At 43.4% G+C, this 13,356-nt stretch overlaps 1 protein-coding gene across 3 annotated transcripts in view; it reads left to right on the forward strand.

Moving 5' to 3' along the window:
- The first annotated feature begins 12,526 nt into the window (after positions 1-12,526).
- The window catches only part of CLCN5 (chloride voltage-gated channel 5), a 162,254-nt gene continuing 161,424 nt past the window's right edge, over positions 12,527-13,356 (forward strand). For all 3 annotated transcript variants that reach the window (XR_010119611.1, XM_063634724.1, XM_055268041.2), the window contains exon 1: positions 12,527-12,744. The gene's annotated coding sequence lies outside the window, so the exon portion shown is untranslated. The remainder of the gene's footprint in view (positions 12,745-13,356) is intronic.

The raw sequence follows: 13,356 nt of genomic DNA on the forward strand, positions 1-13,356 counted from the left end.
CTTCCAGTTTCATCCTCCACCTAGTCGCAGCTCCTTGCCTCTCTCTTGTCCTTATCAATAACTCCTTCTCCTCTCCTCCAACCCCAGAGCTCAACATGGCTGGGGAAAAACACAAAATGACACTCTCACTTGAAATTCAAGCCCACAAACCTCAAGTGGGCACTTAATGTTGCCAGGAAATCACATAATATTATCCTAGTCCATTTACTCTGCTGGTTTCCTAGACAACTATTTTATACCTTCTCCTCTCCCTTCAAGCCTCTAATGCCTCAGCACACATCCTCATTCTCAGCCCATGACCTTGCTTCCGGTTTCACTGAGAAAAGAGAGGCAATCAGAAAACAAAGTTCACAAATTTCTACCACCGTATCTTTTCACCTACCTAAATCTGTGTATATACTCTACCCTTTCTCCCATTATGATGGATGAACCGTCTCTGGTCCTAGCTAGGTCAACCCCACTACTTGTTCACTAGACCCTATCCCCTTCTGGCAGTCCTCTCCTCTGTTGCTCTTGTAGTATAAATCCCACTCCCACTCCCCCAACCCTGGCCACCAACAGGTTATATCTCATCAGCTTTAACCATGCTATTATTGCTCCCATTCAAAAATTTTAAAAATCTTTTGAGCTACCATCGCTTGCTCACTATTTAGCCCACATCTCCGCTCCCCTTTACAGCAAAATTACTCGCTAGAATTTTCTATATTCAATCTCTGCCATTTCTCTTTGCCCATTTTTTGAACGTGTTATTTTAAAATAATTATAAACCACATGAAGTTGCAAAAATAGTACAGAGAGGCCCTTTGTAAACTTTACCCAGTTTTCCCCAATAGTCACATCCTACAAACTATAGTATTTCAAACCCAGGAAATTGATATTGGTACAATGTGTGTGAATAATTCTATGCCATTTTATCATATATATAGATTTGTGTAACCACCATAGCAATCAAGATACAGAACTGATCCATTACCACAAAGAACTCCTTCCTGCTACCCCTTTATAGCCACACCTACTCCCCTCTCACCCACCTTCCCTATTCCCTGGCAACCACTAATCTGCTCTCCATCTCTGTAATTTTCTCAAACAGAAAATATGATATAAATGGAATCCTATAATACATGACCTTTCGAGATTGCCTTTTTGCACTCACTGTAATATCCTTGAGATCCATTTGTTAATGTATGTGTCTATCATTTGTTTTCTTTCTCCCACTTTCCTTGTGTTTTGTACAAAAAGGGGTTGGGAAGCAGTGTACAGGGGCAGCAGCGGCATCCATGGGCTAGAAGTGGCAGTGACACTGTATGCCTCCTACAGTCATTCAGGAAAATGTTAGGCGTGGCGTGGATTTTTTCCATCAGCTAATCACACACACCCCATGGTGGTGAGGCAAAGGCAAAGATTGAGCAGTTCTTGGTTGAGGGCACTCTACTTGGTATTCTCTAGGATGCAACGGTCCATGTGCAGCACCCGGAAGGCATAGGAGGTTGAGGCCGGCAAGGTGAGGCAGCATGGTGGTTGGAGCATTCTGTAGCATCAGCAGCCCCTGGGAGGTTTTCTTCACCAGCAGCAGACGCCCAATACCACCAACCAGTGTGTTCTCCCCACCCCCACACCAACTGTTTGCTGGGCCTCTGGGGGACTACCTGGCATAGGGTCCTCCAGAATGTGTACACGCAGGTGGCTACATGGAAGTCTGCCCAGCTTAGCAGTTTCTGATGGGTACATGTACACCATAAGGTTGCAGTCTCTGCTGGACACCAGGATATTGGCTGGGCACTGCCTGCCATGAAGTCCGTGCTGTACACCTTTAGGAACTTGGCGTCCTGGGACATGTGGCTCAGTATCTTGCTCCCCTCTTGGTAGTGATATCTGCAGCCAGATGAAGTTCTTCACGCTACTCATCTGGTGGATGTATAGCTGGTGTCCACCAAGGCCATGCCTGTCAGCTCACTGGCCCTCAGGATCCACAGGAAGCTCTTCAGGCTGATGACTGACACCAGGTGGCCATTGCAGGGCACAGGACAGTCATGGGCCCCTTCAATTTCTTCCCGTACAGGATCTGGAACTTGTTCCTGACCATATAGTAAATGTATGTTTAGTTTATTAAGAAACTGCAACGCTACTTTCCATAACAGTTCAGTACCAGCCTGGCCAAAAGGTGAAACCCCATCTCTCATAAAAATACAAAAATTAGCCAGGTGTGGTGGCGCATGCCTGTAATCCCAGCTGCTCTGGAGGCTGAGGCAGGAGAATTGCCTGAACCTGGGAGGTGGAGGTTGCAGTGAGCCAAGATTGCAGCACTGTACTCCAGCCTGGGCAACAGAGTGAGACTCCAGCCTGGGCAACAGAGTGAGACTCCATCACCAAAAAAAAAAAAAAAAAAAAGAAGAAAGAAAAAAGAAAAGAAAATTCATCAGTAAACAAAAAGACAAAAGTTCAAGCCCTCACCAAGCTTACACTGGGGAAGGGTGGAAGTACAGACAGATGAGAAATAAGATAAATAAGAATATTATATGGTATATGTAGGAGGTACATGCTATGAAAAAAATAAGCTGTGAAGATGTATATAAGGAGATCTGGAGAGTTACAAATTAAAATAGTGTAGTCAGAGAAGGCCTTGAGGGAAAGTGACACTTGAAAAGGTGACCTATGAGAAAGCACTTGCAGGAAGTGAAAGTTCCTGGAGGTACCTGGAGGAAGAGGGTTCCAGGTCAAGGGAAAGCAAGTGGGAGAGCTCTTGGATGGAAGCATGCTGGCGTGACTGGAAACAGCTGGTGTGGTGGAAACAGTATGAGCGAGGAAGCTAGCAGTTGATGATGAGGTCAGAGAACTAACAGGGACCCGATCATGTACAGCCAGTGGAAGGACTTTGACTTTTGCTCCTGCCTGAGCCGTGGCTTGAGAGCCATGGGAGGGTTTCATAAAAAGGGTGGTAGAATCTGACTTCTCTTGTAAAAGGATTGCCCAGGTTACTATGTTAAGTAGGAAGGCAAAGATGGAAGGAGAAGCAGCAGTTAGGAGGTGATTTCAGCATGGTAGCTTGGACCAAGGTGATAACAATGACAGTGATCAGAAGGAGTCAGATTGTGCATTTATTTTCAAAGTAGCACATCAGTATTTGCTGATGGATTGGAAAAAGGTGTTAGAAAAGTCAAGAATGACTTCTCCTGTGGCCTTAGAAACTGGGAATAATGAAGGACAAGCGAGTCTGGGGAGGGTAGAGATCAGAAGTGTCATTTTTAACATATTAAAATTTGAAATATGTACTAGGTATACAAGTGTAGAGATATTAAATAGGCAACTAGATGTACAAGATGTAATTTAGAGAAGAGGTTTGGCCAGAGATATAAATTTGAGAGTTGATGGCAGATGGTGTTTAAAGCCATCAGATCAGATGAAATGACCAAGGGAGAGAGGAGAGATGAAGATAAGACTGATTCCTCGAGCACTCCCACCTTAGGAGATCAGGAATCCACGGAGGAACTCAAAAGAAAACTAAGAAAGTAGCCATGAGATAGGAGAAAATCCAGAACAGTGTCCTGGAAACAAGTGAAGAAAAATGTTTCAAGAAGAGAGAGATCAGCTGAGTTAAATTCTACTGATGGGTTAAATAAAATGAGAACAATATTACATTTGGCAATGTGGAAGTCACTGGTGTCTTTGACAAGATCCATTTTGGTAGAGTCATGGAAGATGAAAGCTTGATAAGAGTGCATTTAAAAGAAAATGGAAAAGAGGGAACTTCTGATTGTGCACAAGATGGAAAGAATGCACTCATCCCTATTCCTCCTGCTAAGAAAAACCCTGGACATTATATGTAAAACAAACAAGATGATTCTGAACGATGAAGAGAAGGCAGACCGACTAGGGACCTTGGAACCTGAGGAATGACACAGTGCTTGAGGGCTATCAGTGGAGGCCTAATGGAGAGGTTGGATTTTCACCCTTTCCCAATAGGAATGAGGTGCCTCTCCTGTCCCATGGTGAATACATGGTCTTCCATCTCCAACTGGAAATAACATGGTGGTCCCCTTCCTGGCAGGGTGTCTGAGAAGGCCAGTTAAAACAGAAGATTTAAATAAGATCCAGAGTCTCATTGCATAACACCTAATATGTCCAGGATACAAACAAAAATCACTTGTCATAACAAGAACCAGAAGAATCTCAAACTAAAAAAAATCAACAGACATCAAAACCTATGTGACACAGATGTTGGGATTATATTACAAGGGTTTTAAAGCATCCAACATAAAAACGCTTCAAAGAGCAATTATGACCAGACTTGAGTGAAAAAATAGAATGATGAGTGAAATAAATAGAAAAATCAGTGAAAAATAGAAAATTTCAGCAAAGAAGTGATATAAAGGAGAACCAATCAGAAAGTTTATAACCAAAAAATACAATAACTAAACTTTGAAAACTCATTGGATGGGCTCAACAGCAGAATGGACAATATGGAGGAAACAATGATAGAACTAGATGATAAGACAGTAGAAATAACCTAGTTTGAACAACAGACAGAAATAGACTGGGAAAAAAAGATGAACAGAGCCTGTGGAACTATAACAACAGATATAGCATTCATGTTACAGGAGACCCAGAAGGAGAGAAGAAAAAAAGTGTGGTACAGAAAATGTATTTGAAGAAATCATGACAAAAATTTTCCAAAATTTGAGAAAAGACAACTTACAGATTCAATAACTGACCAAACCCCAAGCAGAATAAACCCCAAGAAACCCAGGCCAAGATACAGAATTTTCTGTACCTGGAACAGTGAAGGACACATAGTAAGTGTTCAGCATATAAATAAATGCATATATCACTTAACTCAGGTTGTGGTGTCCCAGTACTATTGGCAGTGGCCGCTTAAATCTACATAGGCTTGGAGTCATAAAGATTTATTTTAAGTTGTCATTATTTTACCTGCATTATATTTTAGAGTTAACTTATCTACTCTTGTATCTATTGTTAGATTACAGAGGTTGCCATGATAACAGACCAACAAGAACAAAAAATAGAATATATTCTTGTCAAACTTTAGTTTAGTAAATCACTATTCTACATATTCTAAAGGGTATTCAAAGTGACTACAAAATAGATTAAAAAATGAGATAATCTGGTCAATAAAAAAATAAAATGGAAAAATAAAATGGAACAGTATGAGCAAGGAAGAGAGTAGTTGGTGATGAGGTCAGAGAACTAACAGGGGGCCCGATCGTGCATAGCTGTGTATGCGGAAGTCCTAGGGTAAGGACTTTGACTTTTGCTCCTGCTTGAGCCATGGCTTGGGAGCCACGGGAGGGTTTCAGATAGGAAAAATAAAATGAAACTAGAGGTGAGTTTAACATAAAACGCAATCTGTAAAATCCTGTTCACTTGCCGGGGGTGGGGAATACCAAATATTTGGCTCCAAGCTTTCTAGCAGCCAATGCAAAAAAAGAAATAAAGGGCATGATTCCTACGGAGAGCAAAGCTTCTTCCTAGAGCCATGTTCTCTGCTCTACCAGTAGATGGCGCGCATTCCATGTGATGAGGATTAAGGAGCAACCCCTTCAAGGCAGGGATTCTAAACTGAGCCTAAAATTAATATCAATCATTCTTTCTGAATTACGTGCCTGGCTATTTAATTCACCATATAGTTCTTAGTACAGCTTTGGGAGAATCTGCTATTATCCCCTTTAAAGATAAGGAGACAGGATTACAGGTAAAACTGGCTCAAGCCCAGATTTGAGTCTCTACTCTTTCTATTGTACCAGGCAGGCAACTTGCTATTATTTGGAAAACCTAAGGCAGGTTTTACTCTAATTGGTGGGACTCTTTGACTGGAAGGCTTTCTTAGTGCCACTGCCACAAGATGCAGTAAGAGTCGGAGGCGAATTTGGGGTTCTGAAATAAAGTAGCTGTTTCAGATCAGGGAAATTGTTTAATCTGCGTGACTCAACTTCCTCTTCTGTCAAATGGGAATGACAAAATCTGCTCCACTTAACTCTGGAAGTGGTGTGAGGATAGCAGAGGGAAATAGATGTGAAAACACAAAGTAGAAAACATTTTATAGGAATGCTGTATTAAACCCAAGATTTATCGAATTCCTACAATGAGCTGGGTGCTGCGGTAGTCCTGTCAGTTAGTATTATTCAAAGTGTGGTCCATGGCTCACTGCTGGTCCACAAACTGTTTGTTGTTGGTTTGAATCGAATGGGATAAAATGGAAAGAAAATGTTCCAAAACCTTAGCAATTTGTCATAGTAATTTTATGTCTGTTGAATATAATCATGAAAGAGTTGCACTTGTATTTTGTGTTTTTGTTTTTATTTCATTTTTCTAGTAATTTATTGGTATTGTATTTTATAAAAGTATTGATACACAATATATTTTGGGGAAAATGAGTTTTTCCTATGAATAGTTTGAAAAGCCATGCTGTAAGGAATATAAAGTAGAATATAGGACATGGGCCTGCCATCAAGGAGCTTGCAGGCTAGTTGGTGAACAGGTAGCAGAGTGGTTCAGAGACACCACTGCCGCTTTTCCACTGTGCTTTAACTCCTCTATGGAACAGAAGTCTATACAGAGCTGATGAACTTACAAGTGAAAGATCTTCAAATCCTCAAAAACATTCCCTAAACAAACCCTCATATCTGCTGCCATACAGTAGTAGCGACTCTAGCTAGACTTGGACTTCTCTCACATGGAGGGCAGCCTGACATGGGATTTTTTTTTTTTTTTGAGACACAGTCTCACTCTATTGCCCAGGCTAGAGTGCAGTGGTGTGATCTCGGCTCACTGCAACCTCTGACTCCCGGGTTCAAGCAGTTCTTCTGCCTCAGCCTCCCAAGTAGCTGGGACTACAGGCGTGCACCACCGTGCCTGGCTAATTTTTTGTATTTTTAGTACAGACGGGGGTTTCACCATGTTGGCCTGGCTGGTCTCAAACTCCTGACTTCAAATGATCCACCTGCCTCGGCCTCCCAAAATGCTGGGATTATAGGCATGAGCCATCGCACATGGCCTGACGTGGAATTTTTAAAAAGTAAAATTTCTCATGAAAGTCACTTGTCAAAAATTATCCTTCAGTCAAACACTATTCTTGTTTTTCTACATTACTTTTAAAGATAAATAATTGAATGGGTAATACACATCCATGGCACAAAATTGAGAAGATGCATAGCTCTACATCCACATACTGTATTGTAGAGAATTTTGCATATGAGTACATAAAAAAGCTTTCTCATTTTTTTTTTTTTTGAGATGAGGTATCACTTTGTTGCTCAGGAAGGAGTGCAGTGGTGCAATCAAGGCTCACTGCAGCTTTGGACTCCCAGATTCAAGTGATCCTCCCATCTCAGCTTCCTGAGTAACTGGGACCACAGATGTGATGCCACACCTGGCTAATTTTTGTATTATTTCTAGAGGCAAGTTCTCACTACGTTGCCCAGGCTGGTCTTGAACCCCTGGGCTCAAGCGATCCTCCCACCTTGGCCTCCCAAAGGGCTGTGAGTATTGGTGTGAGCCACCGCACCCAGCCTTTCATTCTTTTTCTTTTTTTTTTTTCCATTGGAGAGATGCACCATTATTTATTTGATCAGTCCCCTATTGAGGGACATCTGGTTGCTTCCCAGTTTTTATTATTACAAACAATGCTACAGTGAATAACCTCGTTCATATAACATTTTACACCCATGCAAACATAACTGAAGGAGATATTTCTGGAAATTAAATTTTGGGATCAAAGTCTCATATATTCTTAATTTTTATAGTTATTGCAAAATTGCCCTCAATTGACTAATTGCACTCCCACCAACAATTTATGAGACGACTTACCCTCCCACCCCTGCTTTGTCAACACAGTGTATTATTATTACTATTATTATTATTATTACTATTATTATTATTATTATTTGAAGCAGTCTCATTCTGTCACCCAGGCTGGAGTGCAGTGGTGCGATCTTGGCTCACTGCAACCTCCGCCTCCCGGATTCAGGTGATTCTCCTGCCTCAGCCACCCGAGTAGCTAGGATTACAGGCATGCACCACCACACCCACCAAATTTTTGTATTTTCAGTAGAGATAGAGTTTCTTCATGTTGGCCAGGCTGGCTTCAAACTCCTGGGCTCAAGTGATCTGCCCACCTTGGCCTCCTAAAGTGCTGGGATTACAGGCATGAGCCACCGTGCCCGGCCAACACAATCTATTATAAATATTTAAAACTTTGCCAATGGTATCTCATGGTAGCTTTCAGTAGCATTTCTCCAGTTATGAGGCTGGCTATCCATTTTTGGTATAGAAGCCATTTGGTAATTTTGATACCCTGCTCTCCAGGCACAGGGCAATTACAAATGACTTCAGATCACTTTATTCTCAGGATTTCCTAACCTACTGTTTTGATAGATCCCCTGAGCTAGAGAACTTTGTTCATTTTCTTTTATTCTGCCCCATTTTTTGTTCTAGAACTATCCCAGGCATTTCTTAGGCACGCGGGAAATTTTGCTTTAAAATCAGTATTTCTAGCGGCTAGCACAATGGCTAGCATAATAGTAAGGGCTCAAAAAATGTGAAACAAATAAATAAGAACCATACAAGAAACCTTCACTTACTACTCTACATGGCTACGTACTCATCTAACTATCTGTCTCTATTCGCAATGACAATTTTAGAATGAAAGTTAAAGCTGCATTTAGACATGATAGTTTAGGTGTCACTGTGATCTATTGTTCTAAAGCTTTTTCTTTTGCAATATTAAGTCTAAAGTGCTACCTTTTACTATACAGAGAAATTCCCTGTTTTATTTTTTTTTAAATAAGCTTTAAGATCACAATGTATTTACTCTTTGCTCTGTAAGACCTGAAATGGCTCTTGACTTGTTAACAGTTTGTTGACCATCATGGGAGGTGGGGTGGGAACATCTTTTCAATTTTGTCCAGGGTAGGGGGAGGAGAGCAGAGGACTCATTATGTTGATCTATCTTCACTCTCTTGGCCAAACCCACTCACGACCATGGGCACAAACACATGGGACACCTGGCTGGATTTCTGTAGAGAGTGGTCTGAGCCATGGGAAAGAAAACAAGTTAACAGTCAGAATCTGTACCTCTTGATTGAACTGTTAATTTTGCCACATTAGCACCACACTCTCACCACTTCACTTGGGAAGGTATTGTACAGGCATTTATACTCACCACACAAATAGCTTCTGAAAAACTTGGGGATCCAAAGGCTGAAGGAGCCTTGTTCATTATCATCATTGTCATTATCAATAGTAATACAAGCTAGCATTTATTGAGTGCTTAATCTGTTCTAACTGTTCTACATCTGTTAATACATTTACTCCTATTATCCTATTTTATAGGTAAGAAACCCGAAACAGTGAAGTTAGATAACTTGAACAAGGTGACACAGCTAGTAAGCGTCTGAGTATGGTTGGCTTTGAGCCCAGGCAGTCTGGCTCTGGAGCTCACTCTCTGTTTTGTTTTGCAATTCGCAAAAGATAAAATGTTCTTTTTTTGAAATGCACATTTTTTGGGGGGAGGGAGAGATTTCGTCCCCAGCTGGAGCCCTCCAAGCTGTCATCCGTCAGTGGCGACACCAAGTGGTAACCTGGGTGTACTGCAGCCCTCTTATAACTCCCAATTCCCCCAAATTCCTTGCTCCCTCCCACCCTCTCCTACTGGCTCCCCAGCTCTCCCAAATAAACCTGTATGTACTTTAAGTAAAGCCAATATGTTTGCTCTGCAGAGGCAGTTTCGTGACATGTCTCCTTCCAACCAGACTGCCATACTTCAAACCGTTTTTTCCTGTATCAGAGGAAGAGGTGTCCGAGATTAGTTTGTGTTTTGAATCTCATTTCTCGCCTCTCAATTATTTTACTCCATTAGTTATCCCCTCCTTTTCTTGCCTCTTTTTTGTGTGTATGTGAGACAGAGTTTCGCTCTTGTTTCCCAGGCTGGAGTGCAGTGGCGCGATCTCGACTCACTGCAACCTCTGTCTCCTGGGTTCAAGTTATTCTCCTGCCTCAGCCTCCTGAGTTGCTGGGATTACAGGCGCCGGCCACCATGCCTAGCCATGTATTTTTAGTAGAGATGGGGTTTCATCATGTTGGCCAGGCTGGTCTTGAACTCCTGACCTCAAGTGATCCACCCGCCTTGGCCTCCCAAAGTGCTGGGATTACAGGCGTGAGCCATTGCACTCGGCCTCTTGCCTCTTTATTATTGATGTCACCAGTAGTTTTTCTGCTCGACCTACATATAAGCTCCAGTTTCTTCTACTTCAATGACAGAAAAAAAAAATCAAGCAAACAATCAAACCTTTCTTTGAACAGTTACTCTAGATTCACCTTTTAAAAGATGAATTCCAAAAGAGGATTGCCTTGCTCAGAAACCTCAATTCTTTCTCAGTCACTTTTTGAATTAAGTACAAGTCTTAGTCCAATATTCAGGATCCTCCAAAATTGGGCCCCAATTTACCTTCTGGGTATTATCTTCCACAATTCCCCTGTACTTCCCTACCCTGAACTTCAACCACATAGGACTACTCACGGGTCCTCACATATAACTTCCTGCCTGCTCACCTTTGCCAATGGTGTTACCTCCACTTGGATTTACCTTTATTAGAGGCCTGTACTGATATTTTCTAGTTATTTGTGGCTATCCCATACACCATGAGTGCCTGAAGGAAGGGACTGAATGTTACCAGCTCAGAAAGCAAAAAAATTTTGGACTGAAAAAACAAAAATCCGGCCATTCATCAGGCTGGAATAACACACAGAAAAAACCAGATGCAAATTTAACAGAGAACAATATTTCTTTGGCCGACATATTGCAGCTGTAAAGTGGTAATGATGTTTTTATTTCAGTGACCACCACTTTTTTATTCACTGAGAGACTTTGTTCTCTAAAATCATAGATTATCAGAAACTTTTCTGCTTGAAATCATATCAGTAAGAATGAAACATCCCACATGCATCTGGAGGACATAAGTTTCTTTGACACAGAGAAGCAGCCTCAATTTCCAACCCAGGTGCAGAGCTTCAGATAAGGGGTATCTGGACACAACATTCCACATCTATCTTTATTTTGTGGTTCCTAAGGAAACACAACTCTGGGTTCACTTTGCAGTTCAGACCTGATGGTGATCCCAAATGACAGTGCTGCTTTACTTTGAGCTTACCAAAAACACTGCTTTGTTTAAAATTCACCTAAACTCGGTGAAACCCCGTCTCTACTAAAAATACAAAAAAATTAGCCGGGCGTGGTGGCGGGCACCTGTAGTCCCAGCTACTCGGGAGGCTGAGGCAGGAGAATGGCGTGAACCCGGGAGGCGGAGCTTGCAGTGAGCCGAGATCGCGCCACTGCACTCCAGCCTGGGTGACAGAGCAAGACTCCGTCTCAAAAAAAAAAAAAAAAAAAAAAAAAAATTCACCTAAACTCCACTCTTCTCTCCAATCCTATAATGACTCTATGTTTTTCTGTTTGATGAAATGCCCATGTGCAGTCTCTCATATTGCAATGGGTCAAAGCCTGACTAGGTCGGATTACAAATTTGTCCCTGGTAGCCTTATGCTGATTGGGCTAGGATAGGGGTTTTTAAATCCCTGACCACTTAGCTTGTCCAAAGTAGGCATTCCAAATTGTTCACTGCATTAGAATACCCGGGTTCTAGTTAGATTACTTGGATTGATTATATGGATTCCAGTCTCAGGTCTGCCAAGAACTAATTAGCTGGATCATCTTAAGTGAGTCAGTGCACCCCATTTGGCCTAAGTTTTCTCTTCTGCAAAACTGGGTGCTATTTCTTTCGAACCTAGGGTAAGGGCTTTGGAGTAAGTTAGACCTAGGTTGGATTCCCAGTTCTACCACTTACTAGTCCTGTGACTTCTGCTTTTCTGAGCCTCTGTTTTGTAATGATTAATATGGAGATAATACAGTACTAATAACTGCAGTATAGTTTTTGCAGCGTTGCTGGGAACATCAAGTTGGCTGTTAAAAGTATCACTACGTTCGATCACTATTCCTATTCCTACTATTATACGAGCTTAGACAAGTTACTTAACCTTTCTGTGCCTGTGTATTTTTATGGGTAAAAATGCAGAAATACCTCTCGGGGTTATTGTGAACACCAAATGAGACGAAAAAAGTAACGGGCTTAGGAGAGTGCCTGGCACATAAGAAGAAGCTCAAATTATGTGATCTAATGTTATTAGTATTAGATTTCTACTACTAATTACTCTGTGGGCCGAAAGCTCAGGATAGACAGTTTTATTCTAAGGACAACCCTTCTCCCCAGCAAAAAAGGCACTGCAAGCTGGAAATAGTGAAACACAATGGGGCCTTGCGTTTTCAAAGGCAACTGACACGCCCAGCACTGGGATAGGACCCGCCCGCCCAGTCCTCATTAAATATGGCAGCGAGCGGGGCCAACGTACTGCGGCTGCGCAAGTTGAAACTCCTCCTGGCAGCTCCTCCCCGGCGGGCCTCCCCTCACCTCGGCTGGGCAGAGGTGCCGGGTGTGAGCCCGCCGTGGCGCGCACGCGCAGACGCTGGCTGGGCTGAGCCGATACTCGCGAGGCGCCCTGTCACATGAGCTGCGCGCCCGCTTCGCTCCCCCTCCTCCCCGGCTGGGCTGTGTGAATGAAGCTCTGCCGGCTACGTGGGGCGCGCACTCAACTTGGTGTCCTGGACGCCAGAGCCGACCGAGCGCGCTGCCCACCGGCGGCGGACACGGGCTCCGCCACTCCTGACCTCGGCGACAGGTAAAGGCAAACGGGCTGTCCCTTCCCCAACAGGTCCTTGGCGGGCCGCTGGCCCCCGGCCCACCCTCGGAGCACCCACTAAGCGCAGCGACACAGGGGAAGCGCAACGCCGCTGGCTTGGACCCCCGGAGATGGGGCTTCCCCGCGCCCGGCGGCGGCAGCTCGGCGCTTGGAGGAGGTAGACAGGCTAGTTCCAGCCAGTGCGGAGCGGCGTCTTCCCGGGAGCCCAGCCCTGTTCTCCGAGTATGGTCCCTGGGCTGCCCGAGCGAAGTTTCCTTGCGGAGCGGCGCCAAGCCCGCCCCGCTTTTGAATCGGAGTGTTTAGCCGCCTGCGTCCCCTTTCCCGGACTGGGGTAGGGTGACTTAGGCTGGCAAAGCTCAGCCGAGGCCCGGCTCTTCTCCCTCCGGCTCTGGACTTGCCGCTGGTTTTGTATGGGTCTTAGCGAAGTGGAGAAACTCTCGGAAAAGTAGTTGCTGCGCTGTTTTCCTTTTGCCACTTAACGCGCATAGCTGGTTCTCTCCAGACTTTCGAGCCTTGCTCTTGAGCGCCTTGACCCATATAGGAAAAGCTTTACCTTTACATTGATGCACGTTTCCTTTGATTAACATTTCA

The sequence above is a fragment of the Symphalangus syndactylus genome, chromosome X (genome assembly GCF_028878055.3).
Source record: "Symphalangus syndactylus isolate Jambi chromosome X, NHGRI_mSymSyn1-v2.1_pri, whole genome shotgun sequence".
In the NCBI taxonomy this organism is placed as follows: domain Eukaryota; kingdom Metazoa; phylum Chordata; class Mammalia; order Primates; family Hylobatidae; genus Symphalangus; species Symphalangus syndactylus.